This window comes from Colias eurytheme, chromosome 7 (assembly GCF_061535395.1).
Source record: "Colias eurytheme isolate Ceu_HAF_F1 chromosome 7, ilColEury1 Martin Lab GWU primary, whole genome shotgun sequence".
Taxonomy (NCBI): domain Eukaryota; kingdom Metazoa; phylum Arthropoda; class Insecta; order Lepidoptera; family Pieridae; genus Colias; species Colias eurytheme.
Genome location: NC_142986.1, coordinates 6,273,322 through 6,283,007, shown reverse-complemented (window position 1 = coordinate 6,283,007; position 9,686 = coordinate 6,273,322).

The following is a 9,686-nucleotide window of genomic DNA, read 5'->3' as shown; positions in this document are numbered from 1 at the left end:
ATTAAAAACCTAATTTAGAAAAAAATAAAAACATTTCATTTTTTTTTCTTACAAGTTACAATAAATAGTACTTGATTGCTGTTGTCCTTAATATTATTTACATAAGTTATGAACAAACAATCAGCCAAACAAAATAACTATCTATTGAAGCTGCTCAAAGTCAAATATGGTTAAATAGTGTGTATAAGTTATGGGGCATTTTAACGTTTTATTGAACGCTTATACTACGACCAACAGGTGGCGTGGATAGGTCACTAATTACAGCATTTACAACCGGTTTTCATAATTAGTGATGGGCGTAGTAGGCGGTCCCGTGGCCCGCGTGTCGAGGCGTGGTCGTTTTTCGATGGCGATTCATGTTTAATTTAACAAGCGATCAAATGTCGCAAACTAAAGGTTCTCTTTATACTGTGCTAAAGGGCAGGGAATAATCGGATTCTGAACGGAACTGCGTTCAATAAAAATATATAGTTGTAAATAAATAATAAAATAATGAGGAGGAAACGAGGCATATAAACATGTTTTGTATTGACAGATGCATGTGCTTCTGAATGAAGGAAGTGTTTGTTTTACGATGTTTTATTAACATCATATTAAAATTTGTTTCTTTAATATATTGCCACTATTGAATTATTAATAAAAATGTTATTTTTCTCTATCTCTCCTCCGTTTCTGTGTTTTCTTCCTGTAAGTTTTTGTAATGATATTTTACAATGTTAATCTTAAAAAGTAGAACGCAAAACTTTTTTAATCCGTCAGTCCTCGGATCACAGACACAATAGAAAATCTATTGTGTCTCGGCCCGATCGGGCCGCTCGGTTGTCAATGGGTTAAAGCATAAAAAGCTTACATATCTAAATGCTGTGAATACGTGAACATTTTGCTCATCAAATATCGTACCCACGCTAAAGTATTCCATGTTTCGCAAATCCAACACAAATTGTCTATATCTTTCGATTTTCTCGTCCAATACGTGCATCAAAACTTTATTTATATCGGGATATGATTTAAAATGAACCATCAAATATGCACTTACAGGATTATGCAAACTCCTATGTTAATCTGAAATACAAGACGATTATTCTAAAGCTATTGATGTAAACTGCATAATATACGCCTCAGCGTAGGCTGGCTGTAATAAGCTGATGTAATGCTCGACCGATGTTTATGTAAACGACACACCAATTACTTAACACCAAAACTAGAGATTACACCGCGGATAAAAACATTGCTGAGGAAAACGCCGTATAGCCCACGCACTTTCAACATAACACAGATATTATCAGTAATTGGCATATCTGTATACTGTATACAGTAGATCATTTAATTTTCTTAATAATTTTCTATCGGAATACGCCCGGGGGTTAGCCGGTTGCTATCGCTCTATGCATTTACTTGCAATTCATAATAAATAAGGCTCAAGTCATACAAAATGCAAGACACATTACTTGGATTTTAAATCTGATTTATAAGATAAAGATGCATAATTTAGGTAGAGGTATAAATTATCTATGTGTTAGTATTGTTAATTACAGGGGACCATTAATAAAATTTTAAGGTATCAAAGCAGATTGCCTTTTTCGATATTCACGTTGAAAAAATGGGATTTCGTGAAGCGCAGATCGACATTGACAAAATATATGCCAATCTTGTCAGGCGACTGAGTTATCGACAGCTCATCTGTATACAGTTTTGGTGAATATCTTACTCAGTAATTGACTGGTTTATATCAAATTTCGGGGAAAAATTATGTGCTTAAATATGTTATTTGCGTGTAGTTATGATTAAATTATTAGTTTTACGTTTTAAATTATTTATAAGTATCAAGTAGTCTATAATTTAGATAATAGACCACTACTAATAATTGAAAGTTTGGTGAATTTTAGTCTCATACCAAGTAGGTAGAGCTTCTGTTTTGATAAACAATCATATATCTGACAATAATTGTTCTCAAACATTTATTTCAGAAGAAATCCTACATAATATACTTCATAAAGTAAGTATTTACACATTTTATTCCACTCTGTGGTAGGTATTTTTTTTAATGTAACACAAGATTTTAATTTTTTTGCAAAATTTTCGCCCATTTAAAATAAGATTACATTGAACCGTCGAAAGTCCTCCTAAAACAAATACGTTATTCTGTTGTAGGTACCTATTTGAAAATACCGCTAAGGAAAACTCATTCTACAAAGTAATTGTGCGTGGTTGAACTGATATAACCAAGAAACTAGTTGTGAATATGTACCTGCTAATCTACTAGTATTATTTAGTTGTTCTTGGAAGCCTTTCTCACCTTAGGCCCTAACCCATCACGGCGCGAGATGATTTGCTAAATGTCCGATTCTGTTTAAGCTATATAGGTTCGTAACTATTACAATATAGTTTCAGGCATTGATATTAAACTGTATTACTCGTTATAAATACAACAAAGTCAATGTTTGAATTGAACTTGTAAATTGTTGGGGAAAAATAGTATTGGCAAGTTGTTTATCATTAAATAACTCATTATTGAATATCGATACCTATGTAATATTCTAAAATCAATTTGATATGTAATCAAGCGACTTACTGTGTGTTTCACATCAACGTTATTATGTTTCAAACATATTGAATCAAGATATTACTGAATACTCGTTAATGATAACTCATTATACACATCACACAATTATTGGTTACCTATTTTTTCAATTGTAATAACTTTATTTAATAACATTCCACAATCAAAGTTTTAAAATTTGCGATGATTGCTACCTACGATTAATCGTCTTGTAATTCGGAGGTTTTAAACACCGAACCACACACAGATGGCAAAAAATCCAATTATCTATATTACAACCGCTAGTTCAACGCACCGCTATTAATGCTTCAATTTAGTAATTACTCGAGTACACAAAACACCAGAAGTAAAAAAGGCGAATTAAAAATCACTACAATCTCGAAACTCGGCTTTGTCGGAACCAGTGATTTATAAGGAGCGGCCAATGTCCTCTCTCCGGTAATATAAGTAATTATGTTATCACGTTGCTTGCTGCATCATTTTATACGTTATCGAGCGACAAAGAGCTTTTATTATCTATTAAAAGTTTAGTAGCATTTTATGATTAGCTGGCTAGTGGCTAATGTAAGGATTCTTTGTTTTATCGTATGAGGTAGTTTAATGTAACTATTAATAGTTTGGTGTTTTATAATTTTTGCATTGTATACAACTTTCATTACTTTTAGGTGGAGTGTGTATCATGCTTTCTTTTATGCTTATTACATATTAAAAGGAGTTACGTTCATTTTATTAGTTACTAGGTTTCCGCCCGTGGCTTCGCCCGCGCAGTCAAAGAAAAACCCGCATAGTTCCCGTTCCCGTGAGATTTCCGGGATTGCGTCATTTTCCCGGGATAAAAAGGAGCCTATGTCCTTTCTCGGGTATCAAAATATCTCCATACCAAATTTCATGCAAATTGGTTCAGTATTTTAGGCGTGATTGAGTAACAGACAGACAGACAGAGTTACTTTCGCATTTATAATATGTATTAGTATGGATTTACGTAAATGGAACTAAACACTCACAAACTAGCTACAATGCTAATTCAAATATACACTTAAAATTGATTCCCAAAGCTTCAATTTTAATACTTGACTAAACTGTTATGCCGATGAACCACGCTTGTTTATCCAGACTGTCAACTCTAATTAGAGCCGAACATTAACAAAATAACATTAGATAATGAATTAACAATATTCTGTGTTGAGGTGAGCTTGCATACATAATGCATCAAAGTGATAGGATTAAACAGAATTTGAATTGCTTATTAAGCTGATTGACGCATGACTTTATCCGTTCCATGAATTCGTAATCTGTACAAATGCAGAGAAAGGACAAATTAATCATCGGAATGGGAATTCGGGGGATTTTTGTCGATAGATGCATTGGCGTTGACACTAATTTGCATTATACTGTTATACGTAACTTTAGCGAAGGGAAATAAGATTGGAGATAATAGCATGAATATTCTTCTTTTATTGCTAACCAAATTTTTCACAATTATTAATGTAGTTATAATTTTATTCATTTAATTATTATTCATCACATTAATTTAAATAATTTATCTAAGGTTTACCCGTGCATGATATAAAAGCTCGATGTTTAGTTCATAAAATAATTATGTAGATGTATCGAATGAGTGAACGTAACTATAATATTATTTTTTATCATAGATATAAGTTTTCGTGATTCACTGACCCCGATCGTTTATTTAACAGTGTAATCTGTCAGTTACTACGAATACAAATAATTAGATTTATCTCTCCAAATTGCATAAAAATAGATTAGATGATTGTATAGTATTTTCTTATAAATAACAGCATTGTGCAAAGCACTTGCTACAACGATTCGAATTCCAACAGTTAATCTTTATCTCGATCTGATCTTTATAAATTGACGTTTCTACTGGCTTACTACGCCCTAATTTGTTCCATTTATCCAATTTCATAATTCAATTACAACCGCTATGAATTATAATATTTCGTAAAACGTCTCACTTTTGTAATTATGTTCAATTTTGTGTAATTACTCAACATTTTGCACAAAGTTTTCAAAACGATAAATGCCTATAATGTTCGTATGATATTAATAAGAAAAATTTATATCGTTTGGATAGCTTTTTTTCTTTTTTGCAAGGTTTCTTATACGTAAAGGTTTACACAATCGAATACACTTTAACCGCTGTTGAACAAAAACGAAATCTCACGGTTGCAAAGCGCTACCTCACCAGAGGCGGTCAACTAAGCCATGCCCTAAATATTTGCAATTTCGTACGTGATCGCGTCTAATCCAAACTATTTTGTTATACATGAAATTTTAGTAGTTTCAGATACAGTGCAGGATTAGGGCTAGTACGATAGCGTTAGAGGGGATTTCGCCTCCACTAGCCATTGCAGCTACGCTTAATTGTGAGCTTTGAAAGCTTTCATCGCGCGAATCGAGTATTAAAATATTCACTTTTTTGAATTTTCAACTCATATTTTTATTTGACTAGCCTAACAACTAGCAAGCGGTTTTTCCAATTTGATGTGTGTAGGTACCTTCATGACCCAATTACTCCATACAAAATAGTGACTACGTTAACCACTGTTTTTGAAAGGAAAATTAAGTTTTAATTTTAATTGTTTGTTCTAGATTAGATTTTTTATTAATGCGTAAACCAATATCTGTGACCTGAAAAATTCGTGAAGCTTTCTCAGCGAAACATCACAGTTCAGTTTTGTTTGTTCAAGGCACGTTTTTCATTCGATCTGGTAAAAATAAAAGTGAAGATAGTCCGTTCGCACGTGACGAGATGACAAAAGATCGTAGGTTTTTGGCACTGCGCTAAAGGTAACAACTGACTTTGTACTTTTTACGTGCACTCGTGGACAAATTTTGGTTAAACGACTCCCCTTGGAATGTTTCTATTTGAATGGTTTTATTTAGTTTTAAAATGTTAAGCAGATCTCTATTTAGGTATGTAGCTGAAAATGTATGCAATTTTAGATGGGTACGGGATATATGTACTTACCTACTTCTTAGCGATAGAAGGAATAATGAAAGTAAAGTAAGAGTAGAATATAATACAAAGAACTGAGGCTACAGCTGACTACAAAGAGTAACTTAAATTTATTATATATTTTTGTGGATGCCCACTTTCACGACATGTTGTCGGTACCTTTAAATACTCCGTCTCGTATCCCACGAGAATAAAAGTATTTAGAATTCCCTTAATTAAATCGTTATTATCATGTTTTTGTAAAGGTAGTTGTGTCATAAAATGTAAGAAAGGTATATAGTACTATTCGTTCAACCTTCTTCTACACCTTTTGTTCTGTTCTTGATTCCTTGGTGCATGAACTGTCGAAATTGAATCTGGTGTTATATTTATTATTTGTTCGTCTGTAGATATTTGATGTGGCTGTAATCGATTGACTGGTTCGTCTGTTTGTGATGTGTGATATTTGTAAATAACAAATTAAATTTTGTTATTTTATTATATTATATTTAAATACTATTATATTTGTATAGTAGGTATAGTTTCGTTCATTCAATACTTAACAACATAATATTATAACTAACATAATTTTATTCAACGTTACGATGTACTATAATTGTCTACTCATTTTACACTTTTAAATAAAGCTTTGAAAAAACAATATTTTTCCAAACATAAATCAAGGCCATACTCGGAAAAGTAATGAAATACGAGAAATACCAATAAAAAGCCCAGCTACTCCATTCGAGTATTAAATTACACAAGATACGTGATTTCTTACCGAAACTAATGGACAGTAATCAATTTTATTATAATATAGTTCTTGTCTATCAAAGAAATCGATCAAAAAGTTGCCGTACGCCATTATAAGCAAACGAAGGTCATTATGACCGGATTTTGTTATTAAGACGATTCTCTTACAAATTGTTTTTGGGATTCCGTAAAAGGAACGTGGAATGAATACTAACCGTAACCCAAAATACCTACAAAAGATGATAGTGGATCATGTTTCCTCAGAAGATTCTTCTGTTTTAAACTTAATAATATTTACAAATAGGTACCAAACTTTATAAAACTCAAACGCAGAAAATTGACTTTTTATAAAAACCACATAGTTGAAGTGAAACTTCTTTATCGGGGTTGGAAAAAAATTTAGTGTAACATTTTTTCGTTACGCGTGACATTTTTCCGTTACGCGCCATCTTTTTCTTATCCCTACCACGCGTGATTGACGTACTTCTGTAAAGTTGCATATAGTAAATTATTTTTTGAAAAATAAGGTCATAAAGAAGTTTCACTTCTTACGTGTGTACACGCACACATTTTTTTTATTTTCGCAAACTGGAAAGAAGCCGATCGAGACTAATTTTCGTCTAAAGCAATACTGCTACTGCAAGACGCTTCACCTTCCAATAATTTTACCCTAATTATCAAAACTATGGGTTAGAATTGTAACCTAAATTAAAATTTTCGTAAGGCGGATGATTTAATTCATTTTTGCATTGACTGCTCCAGTCACGCTTGTCTGTTTTTTGTTTCTTTGTCGTGAGTCGGCAGGACTCACTGTCACGATTAATTATATAAACCGTTGTGTTTTTTTTATAAATAAATCGTGAAAACACCAAGCTTTAGATTTGATAAATATTATACAATGTAGTGACATAATAATGGCGTAATATGCGGAAGCTTGTAGAACTTTTTTACAGTGACGAATCGATGACTATTGAAACGTGTAAAATTATTATTTTTATTGTATTTAGGGTATTACTGCATTATCATAATTGCAATTGACGAGGTAATTGTGATAACTTCGTCATTTTAGGAATATAAAGGATAGTGAATACGTTATTAAAACAAAACTCTACAAACCACATTTTCACCACCACGACAACAACTTGTTTCGTAACTTTTACTCCATTTAAACCTAAAATAAACTTTTAACATTTAAAGATACATAAAATTTTAACATGCAAGCACGGTAATTTTTTTTGTGTTTTGTTTATATACGAAATAGAACAGTTTAGCCCATATCAATGTTAATGACTACGTAAATCAAGCGACTTAACGACGAATGCGGTCAATATAGCTTCGATTCTGCCGTTTCACTAATTATTAATTGCCCGGTTTTTACACTTCAAGCTTAATCGAACTATATTTCAAACCAAAAGGTTTGAAATTATGAGGTAAAACTATTAAAAAATAGTTTTACCTCATAATTTAGTGAAGAACTAGCGACTCGTGTATAAACAAGGGTGCTATTAACCAATTAATTACCTTTAGTATGGAAAATTAACGATCTATATTTTTTTTAATATCGAGTTATAAACAAACATAAAACATTCAAACATCTTTATTAGCCGTAAAATTTTCTGTTTGTTCGAAGTTTAATTTACAAATTAAATAAATGTATAGAAATATTATTTAATATGATTGAAAGCTTGGAAATGCGTCGTTTTCCAAAGGTTTGTATTTATTGATTCCCACAATGTCAATGGTGTTTAATAACATGGATTGAATGGCGTTCACCACAAATAGCTTTTACTTTGAATACGTTTGTTGTTAGAAATCGGAAGCTGACATACTTCCAAAGAAATATGCAAGTGAGTTTAAGGATAAATACTGTTACGAACTGGCATCCGATAATAATGTATTTTTTTCTCCACCTTTATAAAAGAAAGCGAATATAAATCTCAGTAACTACTGATCCGATTTGAAAAATTCTTTCAGTGTTAGATAGCCCATTTATTGAGGAAGGCTAGCTTTATCATTAGGTACGCTAAGATCAACAGGAGCGGAGCACTGCGAGTGAAACCGCGGGGCACAGCTACCCTGCAAACTAAGAAAAATAAAATGAATTCTTAAAGCAATTAGCATTTAAATTACGAATTTTACTGAACTAAAACTTTTATAACTATTCTTTTCCACGCCTTAGAAATATAAGTAGAGCGATAAAATATTTCTACTCAGTTTGCATTTTACGTATGGCAGGTTAATTAGCTATTATGAAGCTTTAAAACCTGCAATACCAATTCTATAGTAGGGACCTATTGTTCAGTAGTCAGTACTCTAAGCACTACAATGGTCATAGATTTTGAATTTTATTGTCGATATAAAGAATATAAAAATAATGTTTTTTCCTTCAACACTTGACTCTATTTTTAGATTTCACATATTATATATTTTTTTAGATTTTTTTTAAACCTACGTTACGTAACTATGCCTTTTTTATATCGAATGTTTCTGTTTTTGTAGGTATCTTTCATAAGACTTGTCCACATAGGCGAGAACCTCGCGAGGCGAGGCAATTAATGCGCGAAGTAAGTCGGCCTATGTGGATTCGGCCGAGGAAAATGACAGCAAACGGAATCCAACAGCTAATTTGCTGCATTCGTTACATTGAATACAAGAGTTCTGAGCACGTGAAACAATTTTATCATTATTCTCGAAAATAACAAAAAACTACTCGAATGTTTTTGCTCTATACATCGATGTAGTATTCACATTTAATTATCATTGAAAAGTATAAATAGCAGTTTGAGCGCGATCAGCTTAAATTAGATACGAGAGAACAAAGATTCATTAATTCAGTTGTCGTTATTGAAGAAATAATAAGGGATAATAAAGCGCATGCGCACGGTCAGCTTGTCATAACCAGTCAAAAGTTATGAGTAATAAAAATCAGCAAAGTGCAGCCACTTAGCAGAGCCTGTGTGCTGTGGATTCTCATTTTTTAACATAAAATATAATTGTTAATTACAATGCTTACAAAACAATTACGGAATGGTCGTGAAGACAATCGAATTCAAAAATAAATGCATGGTTCACGTAATTACACAGATGTTGAGTGGTTTCCTCTTCTTTTTTATTTTTATATCACGGTGGTAGTTGCTGATACAACTAAAATAAATTACGGATAAAAAATATTAATACTATTGACAATTAAGAATGTAGTAATAGCCTTATAGGCATTTGGAAAGGCGACTGAATATTAATAAACACTTTTTTGTTCCAACTTTTAGGAACGTTATCTAACCGTTTTTATTTTACTTTGATAGAATTAGTTTTTAGAATAACCAAATTCATTTCGAACACAGAACAGTAAATTTCGAATGTCAATTAAATAACATAGATTGGAAATTAAAATTCCATTGAATCAATAATTATACT